The 17,779-nt window shown below is 32.1% G+C and overlaps 1 pseudogene across 1 annotated transcript; it reads left to right on the top strand.

Moving 5' to 3' along the window:
* The first annotated feature begins 2,116 nt into the window (after window positions 1-2,116).
* Window positions 2,117-3,175, top strand: LOC120086483 (dehydration-responsive element-binding protein 3 pseudogene; annotated as a pseudogene). Its single transcript, XR_016531847.1, has one exon. The product of XR_016531847.1 is annotated as a dehydration-responsive element-binding protein 3 pseudogene (transcript).
* Window positions 3,176-17,779: the final 14,604 nt, after the last annotated feature.

Below are 17,779 nucleotides of genomic sequence, written 5' to 3'. Positions count from 1 at the left end.
TGTACATTAAAATTAAGGGATTTTTGGATGTTGTGAAAATGGGAATCTTGTTTTGGTTTAATTTTTGGTGCTTTTGAAAATGGTATTTGGAAAGTAAAATTAATTCACATTCAACAACTAATGGGAATCGATCAATAATGATTAATTGAAACATCTACAATAACACAATAACAATTTGCATAAATTATTTAAATCATGATTTTTCAATTAATCAATCAATAATGATTAAATTAATATACAAGAAAAAATAATGATTTAAATAAATATACAAGAGAAAATAAAATGAGAAGATTATCGGCGGCGGTGGCGGTGAGCAGTTGAAGGTGACGGTTGAACGAGAGGAGGAGACGACGGCGACGGGGGCGGATGAATGTAGGTGCTGACCGAAGGGAGAAGGCGGTGGCAACGGCGAGCAGTTGAAGGAGTGGTGGCGGCGGGTTCTTGAAGGATGAAGAAGAGGGGGCGGGTTCTTGAAGGGAGAGTGGACGACGCGCGAGGGAGAGGAGTAGAGGAAGTAGATCGGCGGGGAAGGAGGGGAGAAATGGGAGAGAAGGGCCGGAAAAAATGGTTAGGCGACGGAGGGACGTTGGGTGGTAGGTTAGGGTTAGAAAAGGGGGAAGAATGGAGAAAAAATGGGGAAGAAGGGATCTGGTTCCAGATCCCATCTCCCGACGCCGCTTGACGGGCATCAGGAGAGCCGTCGGGATTTCCCCGGGAGCTCCCAACGCCTATTTTAGTCGTCGAGAGTTCCCAGGGAACTCCCGATGGGCCTTTATGGCATCGAGAGTTCCCGGGAACTCCCGACGCCTTTTTACGTCATCGGGAGAGACTATTTCTCTCGATGACCAAACTCTTGACACTCGATTTAGGCGTCGGGAGAACTCGTTTTTCTTGTAGTGAATAGTGGTAAATATGACCATCAGATCCAACATATTAATACATATAATACAACACAAAAAAGATATAACAAAATTTAAATTCAACTTTTAAAATCTACCAGTGATATGAGTCTATCATCGATAAATTTTGTTATATTTGTAAATCTTTAAAAATGTTGTTATACACTTAATTGTTATCTCCAAAAGTGCTACCCAATATAATTACCTTTGTATTTATATATATATATATATATAAATATCACTTTGATTTTGTACTTTTGACTTAGGGATTGTTACGAATATAGCAATCAAACCCAAGTATTAGTAGATATAGCACAGTACAAAAAAAATTACAGATATAGCAAAAATTAGATAGTTTATTAATAATAGACAATATTGCTGGTAGAAATCTATAAAAGATAGACCGCATAATTGATGGACTTTATTATATTTGCAAAATTGTTAAAATATTATTGTGCACTTAGTTATTATCACTAAAAATGATATCCATTGCAATTATCTTTTGACTCATTCAGTTTTAGTCTTGTACTTTTAAATGTCAAATTTTATCTATTTTAAATTAATCTAAAATATAATCTCTATTACTAATTTATAGTATTTTTAATAAAAAAAATGATTTATTATCAAATTTAAGATTTATTGAAAAAAGAAAACTAAAATAGAAGAAACACAAAGTAGAAGGGATAAAAATGGTATTTTTAACCGTAAATAAAATGTAAAAAAGACTATTGAGACAATGAGTGAAATTATTTAGTTTCAAGGGTAGTTTAGTTGGGGATATAGTGAAATGAGTTAATAAGTAATGAAATCGATATTGTTTTAATAGTGATTAATGAGACTTAAACAAGGTTGAATAAATTCTTAAGGGGAACCAACTCGATCCAATTACACGACAAAGAAATCATTAGACCAAAACCCAAAAGTTTTTAGCTGGTCTAAAAGTGAAGCTTCTATTTACGAAAAACAAATATTGGGGGTTTTAAATGAAGTGATAGGGGAGGAAAAAGAAAGGGAATGAATGAAGGGGATCCGGAGGCAAGAGGAAGCGTGAAATTGGGAGTTTCAATAAGTAGAAGAAGATAAGCGTTAAATGATCAGTGGCGTAAGGAAATTGCAGAAATGGCAAAACAACGTATCTGTATTTGTAAATATAATAAATAAATAAAGAAATAAATTGAAGGTGGAAAGGGACCACTGCCCCTCCTTCTACTCACCCTACGCCAAGGAAGTAGTAGCAGAAACACCCATTTCTCTCGTGGGCCTTTCTTCAACTTTATATTATAACATAACACTACACTTCCTATTGCCTCTCATTTCCAAAATTTTGATTCACCAAACTCTATCCTCTCTTCTCTTCTCTTCTTCATCTTCCAATAATGTCAACAACAACAACAACAGATCAACAATCTCAAAGTTCTGAACCACCATCATCATCACTACATCAGAATAATTTCAATTCTTCTGCCAATACCAACCAATCCAAGCAGCACCCCAACAAACGCGTTCGAACCGATTCCACCAAGCACCCAATGTACCGCGGCGTAAGAATGCGCGCTTGGGGCAAATGGGTGTCTGAAATCCGCGAGCCACGCAAGAAATCCCGCATTTGGCTCGGAACTTTCCCCACCCCTGAAATGGCCGCTCGAGCCCACGACGTTGCTGCTTTGTCCATCAAAGGTAATTCCGCCATTCTCAACTTCCCTCAACTCGCTCATTCCCTTCCTCGCCCTGTCTCCTTCGCCCCTCGCGACGTTCAAGCCGCCGCCGCTAAAGCCGCCTACATGGACGACCCTAATTTCCACTTTTCTCCTTCCCCTGTTTCCACTTCTTTATCTCCCTCCCCTTCCTCCGCCGCCGACGACGACGACTCCGACGAACTCACCGAGATCGTCAAACTCCCCACTCTCGCTTCCAACTACGATCACGAGTTCGTTCTAATGGACTCGATGGAAGGATGGGTTTATCCACCGCCCTGGTTACGAACCATGGAGGATTGCGGCTACACTAATAGCAACAACATTGTTGATAATTTTGGAATTGGGGATAGTAATTCCTTGTGGGATTATGAATTTTAATTATTTTTTTTCAAAGACATTGTAAATCCTCTTTATTTTGGTTTAATTTATGTGGTTTTTTGTAATTAGATTGCGAGGTGTTTAATTTATCTTAACCAATTTGTTTTTGTTTATTAGTAATTGGATTTGGTTGAAGTGTGTTGAAATATCTCGTGTAAATCTCTTTTCATTAATGCACTTAACTGCCTTGTGGTCCTCTTTCTTTAATTGATGCAAACAGTTAAAGCAATTATATATGCAAACGAATGGAGTGGATTTAATGCCTTCCTTTACAATATATATACACATATTTCTTTTAATTTAATTTCTTTCTTCTTCTTTAATTTATAATTACCACAAGGGGATTAACTGAAAATTCTCAATTTTCTAAGTATTTACTCGCCCAGATGTCTTATTATGTATATACTGTCAGTTAGCTAAGTTCTAGATTTTTGCACTTTTTTCTGATAGAGATCGATTTTTTTTTTTAAAAAAAAACATTAATTTAAGGACAAAAAAAAAAAAAAAAACCTAGAGGGAAGAGTGGTATTTGAAAAATTGAATGGTAAAATAGGAGTACACATTCCTTCCAAATTCAATTCATGATCAAATGGGACACATAAAACAGTAAACTACAATCATTTCATATTTCTTTTCCTTTCTCTTTTCTTTTCTTTTCTTTTCTTTTTTGTTTTATTATTAATTATTATATATTTTTAACTACAACTGGATTTCCCCTTGGTTTTGTTTTGTATTTGGTTTCACTTTATTGAGGCAAACTTATCAGTCCTCTGCTTAAAATAATTAAAGTCCTTGCTTTTTTAGAAAAAAATTAACATTTTTTTTAATTGTTTCCACGTACTGAACTCGTCCATGGCAGGCAGCACGTGCATTTCGTTTCAATATTTAACTGCCATGGGTAAACATCAAATACAATACAAATCACAATTCTCAAGCCACTCACGTTACAAATTAAACCACATATCAATATATATGAAAGAAAAACTGAGCTGCCGGCTGACGTGCCTTATCTTTGTGCAGTAAAATTTGCTACGTGGTAATTTTTAATTTATTATTGCTATTGTTATTTACTATTTTACAAAAAAAAAAAAAAAAATGCATTATATAATTGCAAAGGCGGCCTAAAATCATTTCTCATATGAAAGTAAAATTCCAATAAAACCTGTATAGATTGGAGGTGGAAATTTGGAATTTAGAATAACAATCTTCAACGTTTAGTAGTGATTTGCAGATTTTTAAAATGGTATATAAATAGACATTAAATTTTTAGATTTCCTTTGAAAATGGTTTGATTTTTAGTTTTTGACTTTAACCTATTAGTAGTTTCAAAAACCAAATCAAGTTTTGAAAATTAAAAAAAGAAAAATTGTTTTTAGAATTCAACTTATAATTTGGATGTTTGTTTAAGACTGCAATTTAAAAATTAGGAGAAAATAAGTATATAAATTCAAAACAACTAAAAACTAAAAACAAAATATTTATATCTTAGCTACTAAAGTTTCATTATTTAATGGATGATAATTAAGGCTTAGATTAAGGGTGTGTTTGGTTTAACTTTTTAAGTGTTTAATTTTAAAAATAAATCATTTAGAAAAAAAATTAAGTATTTGACAATTGCTCCAAATAGTTTATGAAACCCTTTTAATGTGTATTTTAAAATTTTTTTATCAAAAAAAATTAAATAAAAATGACTTTTAAAAGAAAATTCTTACTTTAAAAACAAAATCTCTAATTAATCCAAGCATGCCCAAAATGTTTTTAGGGTACAATAACGGTAGTGACCTTTATACTGTTTACACTATTTTTTTTCCTTCCATATAATAGTATGATCCTTTTAAAGAGAAAAAATAATATGTCTTATGACATGAGACCTAATAATAATTGAATCAATGAGCGAATATATATTATGTAATCTTTTTCAATTAAAATAATACTTATTTTTGGAAAAGCTATCAATATAATTATCATTGACCTAATAATAATATTGTGTTATACTGTTTTTTTAATGCACATCAACTTCTATATATTAGGGATTTCTTTTTAGGCTAGAGAGGCATCCATCGACAAGGAAATCTTTTTTTGAAAACCAACTTCTTTTATATACATATTAAAAAATATATCAATTATATATCTAAATTTTGAGATTGTATCAAAATATTAATTAGTACACTTACAAAATATTTTTTCCAATATTTTTTAATGATACCAATTGGAAATCATCAAGAAAATCGAGATATTGCATTAAAAAAAATAAAAAATAAAAAGAGAGAGAGTGATATTGCCAATATTGATCCTATTTAATTGAACCCTTATATATCTTATGTGTCATCGAAACCAAATGCTTGCACAATAGTTGCCATGAATCACGTGCCAAATGGCAGAAAATTGTACACGTAAAATTTTGAATTTAAAAAAAAAAAAAAACAAACTTTAATAATTTAAAATGTTATATCTATAAGTATAAACTCACAACATCCAACTTTTTTTTTTCATATATAACGTATACACACACAAAACAAACCAAATTGTGCTGGCCTAATTAATATCTTCTCTTTCTTTTTTTTTCTCTCACTCAAATTATTGATTAACTGGCCAGTCCTCCAATTAATACCCTAATTACTTATGAGTATGATGAAAACGAACTAATAATTAATTATTTAACGAAATTAAACAAGTCTAAAAAATCAGAATTTAAAACTATATATTCTCAAAACTACATATTTGTGTAAGTTTATGGCACCACTTTAAATTAATTTTAGATCGATCAAATTTAATGAACTATTATTACACTCAATTTTTTTTATCACAATTAAAATTTAAGTTGCATTTGTCTCTTTCGATTCAATAATTGCAAGTTGTTTGAAAATTCAAGTATAAATAATTATAAGTGATTTATTTACTAAATAGAAATTCAATTAAAATTTTTAATTGTTACATTTGTCTTAAATTATAGAAAAGGAAACATGAGGATTCTATATGAAATTTTATATTTTGTGCCAACTCAAGAATAATTCATTAATTTTTAGGTCATGTTCAAATTGATTTAAGAGAATTATACGGTCATAAATATAATTGCAAGAAATTAATCATACCATTATTTCAGCACGTGTTTACATACCATCGATTAATTTATTTACGGCTGTTGGTACTTCATTTTATCATTAGATAATTGGTGTTATATTTAAAAATAAACATGTATGGCAAAAGGCAGACTAGACAAAAAACAAAAACAAAAATAAAAAGGTAATTGTCTGATTATTCCGTAATCAATTAGGTTAATTGAAGAAATGATTAAATATTGTATTGAAATTATTAAAATAAGACCTACATTAATCGACCAGGAAATATTAATTAAAGTTTATACATCCTCCCAATCTTGACAAAGTCTCGCGCCACTTTGTTTTCGTTGTTAATAAAGAAGTAATAATCTATGATTAATCTTAAATACATTAAAACGAAAAATGAAGTAGAAGAAACCTTAAATAATTATCTGCAAGATTTAGATTATTCTTGGTCCCTACCATTTTTCATCTACTCCTTTTGACTTTTACAATATATTTTAAATGTTTAATTAATGTTCTTCTTGTCCGTGTATTAATTCCGTACATCATCAAATTTTTATGTCATTTTTTGAAAAAATATAAACAGGCATGTCCCCGGGAAGTATATGATTCATTGTTGTTTGAGGTTTGGGCTATAGCTGCTTAGGACCTCTGTTTGTATATTATGGGTTTGATTATTTGACTGCAATGCGATTATTGAAGGCGGAATATGTTAATTTGACTAATGTTAGGTCCCTTGCAGAGGAAATTCATGAGGTCAGTGTAGGTGGGAATATGCAGCAACTTTAATATATTAATCAATCACAAAATCGTGTGACGGACTGCTTGGTCACTTGAGCAATTAACGGAGTTTGTTCTCATGTATGGTGGGAAGATTTTTCGATGTGAATCCGTCATATTCTTAAGATAGAGCATTATCTTTTTGATTTTTTTTTCTTGTATGTAAATAAATATGAAGAATGTAATATTTAGAGATATAAAAAACCCATAACATTTATTTAGTCTCTAAAACATTAAGACAATAATAAATCAAATTATAAGAGTTTGGTGAGAATGATGCATATTAACTTGAAATGTATTGGAGAAGTATGTTAGTCAACTATTTAATTAGGTGTTAAACAATTGCATATGGGTATGTATACATTAGTATGATGTGGGTAATATATATATATTTAGAAAAGTGTATTGTTTATACACTAGAACATTTAAAAGTAGAGTGATGCATTTGGTTTTTTTTAATCTCTATCAAAACACTTATTAAAGAAATAATGAAGAAATTATGTTTATAATTAAAGACATATTCATAATGAATGTAGTAAAATATAAGTAAAAGGAACAAAAAATGATTGGAGGTGAAGGTTGGAATTAGAGAGATGTAGTTGGAGTGATTTGATGGCACATATATGTTGTTGTGGTGTGACATAGACTAAGAGTTTGAAGACTATTTCTTGTGATATTGAGAAGGACATGTTTCAATTTCATGAAAAGGCTTTCCCATCCCATTCATTGCACCCTCCAATGCTTTCTCCATCATAATTCACAGAAAAACTCTATTTTCTATGTATATGTGATCTTCACTCCTCACAATCTTTAATTCTAGATTTTTTTTTTAAATTTATTTTAGTAACGATTGAGATATTTTGTCCTTTTTAACTATATGGTAAAATATTGTACGATTCCGTATTGCATATTTTCAAGTGTTATTTATTATTATACAAATGAAACAATATAAAAGACGTGTGAATTTGTAAAATCAACATATGATTTAAATCTCACTTTTAAAAATCTTTAAAAATTTTCAAAAAAAATTTATAGTAATGATTATTTGTTGTACTCATAGTATTAAATTTTTGTCGGATATGTCTATGTTTCCCTCAATATTTTCACATTTCCAATATGGATTCAATATCGATATTGAGGGGTAAATCAATATTTATATATTATAACATAAAAAAATCCACAGAACATGGAGAATAAGCAACAAAATGTTACTAATATAAATATAATATAAATAATAATTGGTTTAAAAACTATAAAATATTTATTGATTAGTTTTTTGTTTTTATAAAGTGTTCAAAACATTTTATCAATATTTCTATCGAAATTTTCCTAGAATTAAGACACGGATCCCTCGATTATTTAACTAATTGAATGACTATCTTCGAGTATGTGATATTGACATTCTAACATTTAAAATGTGCAATAATCGAGCGATAAGACTATAATAGAATTTTCTAATTTCTTCCAAAAAAAAAAAAAAACAAAAACACATGTTTAACTAATTGAATGGCGTAGCCTCAAATTTGTTACACAAAAAAATCGTAGAAGTTTCAAAAAGAGAAAGAAAATAATTTTAAAAAAATATATATATACAAAATGAAAACGAGATGTGAAATCAAATTAAGTAGCGAGAGTGATAGGTTATTGACAATGACACGTAGGCAGATGAGTTGGCAAAAATGAGATGTTCTGGCATGATGTATTTAATACGAATAGTATAGTCATGTCGTCCCTCGTGGGGTTTGCCCGCCGTATCGGATGCACGACCACCAACATAACAGGTAAATCAAGTTGGGGTAAGGGCTGTAAAAAGAAACAAAAACAGGGGTTGTGGCACATTATAATAATTTTACAACTTCTTTAATTATTATTGAGAAAATATATCACAACCACCACCTTATTTTAAATGGTTTGTCAATCAAGTTTAAGTTTTATTATAATGTGACAAAACTAATAAATAAATATAAATCCTGTTTTTGGGCCGACTTTTAACTAACCCATAATGTTATCTTCTCTATAACAAATGTATATCATGATATTTCTCTTTTCTTGCTTTGAGCAAGTTGGCATTTATGAATCTATAATTTTTCCTTTTTGAAAATAAATATATATATATATATATATATTATAATTTCCATGCCTACGTAACCTAACCTAACCTAAGTACCTCTACCATTCCTCGAAAGAGTAATCAAAAGTACAAATGTAGCATGTCAAATAATAATTGGTTCCCAAAAATTGTGTTAAATAGGAAGATTCAATCATGTTTTTGGAATAATTTCTTACAAGGTTTATATTCACTTAACAAATATTTATACCCATATCTATAATATTCACGTATTAATTTATACTTTCATTTTTAAGTACTACAAGATTTTACTATTTTTCGACGCTCAATTTGTTGGGAAATGGTCAAGAATGCGTTGGGATCTACACCCGACACAAGAAACATTAACGAGAGTTTGGTTAGGAAAAATTTGTTAGGAGAACGTCTCCCAAGGGCTAAAGTCCCACAGTCGGGAGTTATGAAAAATGCCTAACACCTAGTATACACCGTCGACACTTCACCTATCTCCCGATGATGTCCAATGTCGTCGGGAGATTGGTTTAACAACTCCATTTCAGAAATGAATCTTCTAATGACGTACTAGCCATCAGGAGATGGTTGTGAAGGAAATCGGAAACGAGATTTTCGTGAGCAGTGGAAGCAAAATCATTCCAAATTACAATCATAAATCAACAAATCATTTACAGTCGACTTCAAAACAAGTGGTTATACAATGTACAGAGAAATTACAGCATGAACATCAAATGTACAGAAGAAAAAGCTGTATTAACAACGGCAGAAGCGTCTCCACGCTCCGATGTGCACTCTGATCGAACAACAGCAACCACGAACACTCGATCTACACGACCGCAACACCGCACAAACACAGTACGAACACTTCGCGCTCGTCCTCAACGATCTCCTCGGTCACGATCTCCTCCACAATAGCGAATGGCCTCCGCAGCACCACGAACGGCCTCTAGAAAACCTCGACGGTGTCGAGTTGAGTCTGACACCACCAACAAGGTGACCACGGTATTCTCAGTGTGAGAATCCAGAGGGTGGGCTCTGTTCAGACTTGGTTTGAGGCAGACGAGTGGAGGAAATAATGATCGCGTACACGACTGGGCAAGTGGGAGAAGTCGGAGACCTATCGTATAGGTCGATGCCCAATCGTTTAGATAAAACTATGCGATTGTTTAGATAAAACTATGTGATCGTCTAGCAAAAGCTATGCAATTGTTTAGCTCTATCGTTTAGCTCGGTCGATTCTACACGATCGTTTACCTTGGGCCAACGATCGTCTAACAAAGCTATGTGATCGTTTAATAAACACTGCACGATCATTTAGCTAGCACCTGCATGATCGTTTACATAGCCCAACCGTCGTTTAGTAAATCTGTATTTACTTGACGACTTCCGTGAGTTTCTTTTCGGCGGAGAGAAAACTCAAATTCTTTTCAAACTTTTGTGAAAACTTCTGTAAAAACTCTTTTTCAAAATAGGAAACCGATTTCCTTTTAAACTCACGGTTACCATGATCAATCACCACCCACTACTTTGGTTATTTAAAAGAAAAAGTATTAATTATCTAATAATTAAGATTATTATGAACATAAATGATAACTAACCTATCATACTATATTTATAACCTATAGTTTTAATATTTCATCTCATGAAACATATAAACCATAGTTCTTTTCCTATTCCATGGTACTTAATGTAAATCTCATTTACATCAATCCTCCACTAGATGTATCTCATACATCATACTGATTATATCATATATAATCAAAATACCTCTTGTCAATTTGAACATAATCAATACTAAGAACTGATCCTTCAACATGAATCTAAGCTACCAAGGGGACCTCATGGACCTGCAGATCCAAAGCTCTAATGGTACGTGAATAACTGACTAAACTCTTTAGTCATGGGATCCACCATCCGTTAACTGCCAGACACTCCACTAAAGACCGACAGCTGAATTCTCCTCACTACAGATATATTATGTGTCCATCTTAACCAATCAGCAGTACGACAACCCTTACAGATCACTCGTAAGTACAACTTGGCCAATAACCGTTATGCCCCTGTAGTTACATCTGTCTCCTTAAGTACCACTGATCCCTCTAATGAACATAAATCATAGTCCTACTATGGCTGAGTCTTCTCTTCCAAAGAGAAGTTGTGGCCATTATGTTCAAGCCCCATAATCAGCCCTTATAGGAGCAATCTCTCTACTTATCCCTGCTTTGGGAAATGAGTGAATTCCATATTGTGGATTGAGTTCCCAGCTCCCAGATCAGACAAGTCCCCAAAAAGGTAGGCATGTTGAGTTGGTAATATGGCCATTCTCACCCATACTAATTAAATGACCGCCCTCAAAGGCAAGAGTTCACAAAACACTCAGGATTGAGGTCGTGTCACCTATGGTCGGTTAGGTGAGATGCAAGTCTCTAGTATCAACGGCGTTATATACAGAGTCTAGTCATCTCGTGGTCCAGGTCTTATACAAACTCTTTGTATAGGACACCCCCGCTTCACGTCTCCACACGAATGATCAGGATCTACCATTTGTAGTAGTTTACAACACTTGCAAACCTCTACAAAGCGGGTTATATCCGTAGTGTCACCAGGATCAGGTATTCCACCTTAATCCTTATACTACAGACAGATTTAGGTTATCACTTAAAGCATGATCCACTTGTATATCACATATACATGCTTAAGTTCACATAAGATAACCAAGGAGCTTTGTTTATTGGATATGAGTAAATGCCAAAATGAAATAACACTTATTTTATTCATTGAACAATGTGTATCTTTACAAAATAACGAGACTCTGGGAGAATTAGGACACTAATCCTAACAGGTTGAACCCTTGATGGTATATCAATAGCCGTCGAAAGATAGTTGAATTGTCTGATTTTATTTTTTATTTTTTAATTTTGATCTCAATAACTTAAAATTCATAATATTATTAAGCAAATAAAGCGTTTCCATATGAAAAATGAAACAAAAAAACATAAGTCGATATACAGTATCCTTTGCTACATAAAAGAGAGAGAAGTTTGAAATATGGTCTACAAACAAATATGCCTTGGAGAATACATAGATTAAAATGTTATAATATTTCCAAATGACATCTGCAAATTGCATTTCCAAATAACATCTCTAAAATAGTAGTTTACCTACAATTACATTAATCAGAGCACATTTTATATATATCAAGATTAAATGTATGAAGAACTCTCAACTGGCCCTCATTTGAAAACTAATCTTAACCTACCCCACACAACATTCAAACTTCATGATAAACCTCCACAAACATACAAAAATACCACAAGTTGAACTCCAAAATAAGTTTAACTAATCCCAATCCACCCATACAATATTTAAACTTCATAAACCTCCAGAAACACACAAAAACTCCAAATTGAACTCAAAAATAAGTTTAACTAATCTCAACCCACCTTGCACAACATTCGATCTTCATAAACCTCCTCGAACACAAAAACTCCAAGTTGAACTCCAAAACAAGTTTAACTCATCTTAACCCACCCCACACAACATTCAAACTTCATAAACCTCCTCAAACACACACAATCACTCCAAGTTGAACTCCAAAACAAATTTAACTAATCTCAATCCTGTTGGGTTTTATGTCCTAAACCTTGTGATTTATAAACAATAGAACTTATTCTGAAAGTTCAATAATGTGTTATTGAATAGATGTTTTGCTTATTAGAAATCCAATAAACCTAAAAGTCTCTTGACTATTGGATGAATACTTGAACTTTATGTGGAGACATAAAAGTGGATCAGGTTCGAGTAAATAGTCAAAATGATCTATAGTATAATAATAAGATTGGATACCTTATTTTGGTAATATTATTGGATGTGGCCTGCTCTGTAGTTGTTACAAGGAGTTATAAAGTGCTACAAATGAAGTGATCCTAATTTGTTCATGCTGGGACAAGAGGAGTAGGGGTGTCCTTGTGCAAAAGGGTTTATACAAGATCAGGCCACGAAATCAGTCACTCTTACTTTATAACGTTGTTTACTGTTTAAGACTAACTATTTCAAAATGATAACCTAGGTCACTTGAACTTAATCCTGAGCTAACTATGAACTCCTGATTATTTGGAATTATCCTTAGATTTGCATAGTTGAGGGTTGGCTCAACAGCACCGGCTCAATAAACATCCCATTTCAGGGGTAAGACTGGATAGATAGTTGGGGACATAGGGTGCAAGACGAAATTCGCTCCTACCCGCTTTTAGGGATAATAGAGAGGTTGTTCCCTTAAGTGCTGATTTTGGGTCTTGAACAAGGGACCCCGCCCTATCATTAGCCCGAGAGGGACTCGGTTTTGTTTATTGGATCACAAAATAATTGTTCATTAGGGGATCAGTGGGGACTTAAAGAACAAAAGGTAATTTCGAGGGTAAAACAAAGATTCGACCCAGTCATTATTACGGAAAACCTGTGAAGGGTTGACTTACTAATCATGGTTATATCGAGTGGACATAATATATCTACAGTGAGGGAAGTTCAACTATGGACTTTAGTGGAGTGACCCATTAGTTAATGAATGGGGGTTAGATCGGTCTATTGAGTTTATGTTGGGAATGTTCTAGAACTCGCAGTTCGTGTTAAACATTCTATTTGATCAATAACAATGACTTGTTGATTTTGCATCTTATTATGATAATCCAATAAACGCATCCTTGGCTATAGTCTGAATGCTGTAACTTTATGTAGTGATATAAACAGGATCAAGTTGACAGTATATAGCCTAAATGGTTTAAGTAAAAATAAAAAAAATATGTTCTATGTAAGACATAAAGTAGTCCCATTTAGGAACTTCTAATGAAGATATGTGAATACATTAGGTTCTACAAAAAAATTGTTTTGTTTTTGTGTCAATTCAAAACCCGGAAAAAGGCTTTATAAGTTCAAAAGGTTCGTTGAGCGCCTCATGGCTATGTCATAATAGATCCGAACACTTGCCCCGGATCAAATTCCAGATCATAATTTCTCTAGTGAATAACTAAATAAAAAAAATAAATAGATGGGAGATAGAGAGAAAGAAACTAAGTATAAAAATCTCTTATAGGTTCACTAATTACTTAACTATTGGCAGGTCTCTTTGTATGTGTTGTCTGGAAAGAGGAGGACTAAATGATTATCCGTTCGTCAGAACCAAAAGTCAAAATTTTGGTAGATAGGGATTCCATAAAAACTTCTTTCGAGGAATGGGCCAGACCGGGTCATTTCTCGAGAACAATAGCTAAGGGTCCTGATACTACCACTTGGATTTGGAACCTTCATGCTGATGCTCACAATTTCAATAGCATACTAGTGATTTGGAGGAGATCTCTCGAAAAGTATTTAGTGGTAAAAACTACAGTGGAAAAAAAAATAACTCCCTTTATTCAATATCATTATGGGGTAAAGAAGGATCGAAAATCATTAAAAAAAACTTTCGTTTCTTATCATTATTAACAATGAATAATAATGAAAGGTCTTCTTTTTTGGTAAAAAAAAACAACATATCAAATTGATAGTAATGTAACAAAAATTATTCGCCCTTTTATTACTATTCCCCATTTTGGTACTATAAATACTTTTTCGTATCCCTATGAATCAGATAATACTATGCTATTTACGATGTTTATGTTATCCCTATTTATTTTGTTTGTTGGAGTCGTAGGAATTCCTTTCACTCAATTCAATCAAGAACCAATGGATTTGAATATATTAGACAAATGGTTAATGTCGTCTATAAACTTGTTACATGAAGGTTCAAAAGATTCTGAAAATTGGTATGAATTTGTTAAAAATGCAACTTTTTCTGTGAGTATAGATTCTTTCGGAATATTTATAGCGTCTTTCTTCTATAAGCTCGCTTATTCATCTTTACAAAATTTGAATTTTCATAATTCATTTGTTAAAAGTTTTACTAATAATTTTTTTTTGAAAAAAATTATAAATATAATATATAATTGGTCATATAATCGTGGTTACATAGATGCTTTTTATAGACTATCTTTAATTGGGGGTATAAGAGTATTAGCTGAATTAACTTCTTTTTTTGATCGACGGGTAATTGATGGAATTACCGCATTGCTAATTACCCGAAATGAGAAGCAAAAATATTCTGATAAAGACGTTCTTCAATAATATCATCATGACTTTCGAAGTCATGCACGGTAGCAATACCAAACCAAATACGACGAGTAGTGGGGTCCTGAGCTAAGCCTTGGCTAAACCTTGGAAATCTTAGTGCCATAATGCCTTTCAAATCCTCCTAGCCATTATCCGACTGCAATAATTCTTGCTAAGAAGAACGCCCATGTTGTGGCAATTTCACCCAGAAGGTAATGGTCGAAATCATTATTACTATTATAGAATATATCCCGCCGAATACATAATTAAATTGTTTGCAAAATCTTATAAAATAAAAGTTAAATCAAGAAAATTTACACCTTCAATTCTTATTGAAATAAATGAAATTAGATAAGATTTTTATTGGAAATGCTCAAATCCCCTATTTTTTTCCTTTTAATTAAATTTTCAAATTGAAAGATAAAGAGTTTTTTATCCATGATAAATATTTTGTAAAAGCATCTCAGTTCGAGTCTGAGTGGCGGCATGCCATTTTTTATTATAAAAAAAGTTCTATAATATAATTAATTCAAGACCCAGATATTAATTCAAATAATTGAATTGAGGGACCTTTGATCAAAGGATATTCAAAATGTTATTGATCCATTTTTTTTTTTGTATGAGTGCAATATTTATTTCTCTATATATAGATATTTTCTATATAATATATATAGAGAGATTTTTTTTTTTAATTTCTATAAAATCAATTAAATTAAGAAATAATTAATTACAAATAATTAAGAATCTCCATTTTTCAATTTCTTCATAGAATGGATTCACGAGTTTCACACTTCGAGTACCAAGAACTCATAAGAAATCATTAAAAAGATTTAATTCATTGAAAATTTCCTACCTCGATATTATTATTTGACTAAAGTTTTGTAAAAAAAAAAAGATTTATTACATTTTATTATCATAAATAAACGTATGGATTGACCCATCAACTAGATAGATCCAAAATAAAAATAGATTCTTTCGGGAGTATATTTACGCATTTTCTCATGACCATTTTTTAAATGGATTCATTTTGTTGGAAAATTCTGGTTATGACAAAAAATACAGTTTACTAATGGTAAAACATTTAATTACTCAAATGTACCACCAGAATCATTTTTTTCCCACTAATTATTATAACAAAAATTCATTTTTGGGTACAACAAAATTTTGTATTCTCAAATGTTATCAGAAGGGTTTGCAGTCATTGTGGAAATTCCATTTTCCCTATGATTAGTATCTTCCTTAGAGGAAGAAGAAATCGCAAAATCTTATAATTTACGATCACATCATTCAATATTTCCTTTTTGAGAGGATAAATTCCCACATTTAAATTATATGTCAGATGTATTAATACTCTATCCCCTCCATCTGGAAATTTTAGTTCAAATCCTTTGCTCCTGGGTGAAAGATGACTCTTCTTTTCATTTATTACGGTTCTTTTTTCATGAGTATTGTAATTTGAATAGTCTTAGTACTTCAAAAAATTTGAACCCGTGACTTCAAGGTTATGAGCCTTGCGAGCTACCAAGCTGCTCTACCCCGCGATAAAGAGAAGACTGTGAACTAATAGACAAACAAAGATTGAATGCACCCCTATACTATATCTGTACAAATAGAATAGTCCATTTATACAGAATGGTAAAGGGGTCCCTCTATGATCATAGAAATGAATAGAAAGGGATATTTGAATCCTTACCAACTTGATCTTGTTGCCCAGGCAACAAGCATGCATGAACCATTTCACGAAGTATGTGTCCAGAGAGCCCAAAATCTCGATAGTTAGCTCTCGGTCTTCCGGTTAAAAAACAACGTCGATGAAGACGTGTGGGTGCACTATTACGCGGTGGGGATTGTAACTTTCCATGAATTTCCCATTTCTCACTCAACGATGGAACTTTGCTTATTTCTTTTTTTAAAGATCGACGAATCAAATGATATTTTTGTTCCAATTTTTGCCTCTTCTTCTCCCTCTGAATTAAACTTTTCCTTGCCATAATGATTCAATTCCTAGTTGTAAATATTAGACATTTTGCCTGGGGAAAAGCTACATCTAGTACCAGACCAATGATTTGAGCGATACGTCCCAAGTTGTTTTTTTCAAGCGTGGAAACTTCAGGACCAGAAGTCGTAGGATTTATTCTCATAATAAAATGAAATATGTCGAAATTTTTTTGTTTTGAATATTATTGAAATCCAAAATAAATGTTCGATGGAAAAGCAAGTTGATCAGTTAATTCAATAAAAAATGAAATGAAAGTTCGCACTCGATTTCATTGGTACCGTCCAATGGAATCAAATTCTATTGTTGACTTATGTCATTTGAATGAGTCAAATTGCAAGTTCAACCAACCCATTTTCAAAATATCAAGTGGATGGATAAAAATCTTTCGAAAGTCTTCCATTTGTCTATCATTATATACATTACCATCCATATTATATATGGAATTTGAACCCGAACTCTATTTATCGTATACATTCAATGACATTTCAATCTGTCACCAATGACATAATAATACCACTCCTATTTGTATTGTAAAAAACAACGAAATAAATAAGAGGTAAAACAGTCTTCTTTACAATATCCATACTATGACTAGTAATGCGGTACAAGTCATTCTCGAAATACGGTAGAAAAAGAATATAAACAAAAACAAGGCAAAAAATTTTCATAATTTTTTGATCATACATAATTAAATTATAGAATTGCCAACAAGAATTTGGTTGTTTTTTACGAACTTGATGTTG

This window comes from Benincasa hispida, chromosome 9, assembly GCF_027475165.1.
Source record: "Benincasa hispida cultivar pf3 chromosome 9, pf3_genome.v1.1, whole genome shotgun sequence".
Lineage (NCBI taxonomy): Eukaryota > Viridiplantae > Streptophyta > Magnoliopsida > Cucurbitales > Cucurbitaceae > Benincasa > Benincasa hispida.
Note: the sequence above shows the minus strand (reverse complement) of the source record. Positions and strands in the feature narration are given on the sequence as shown.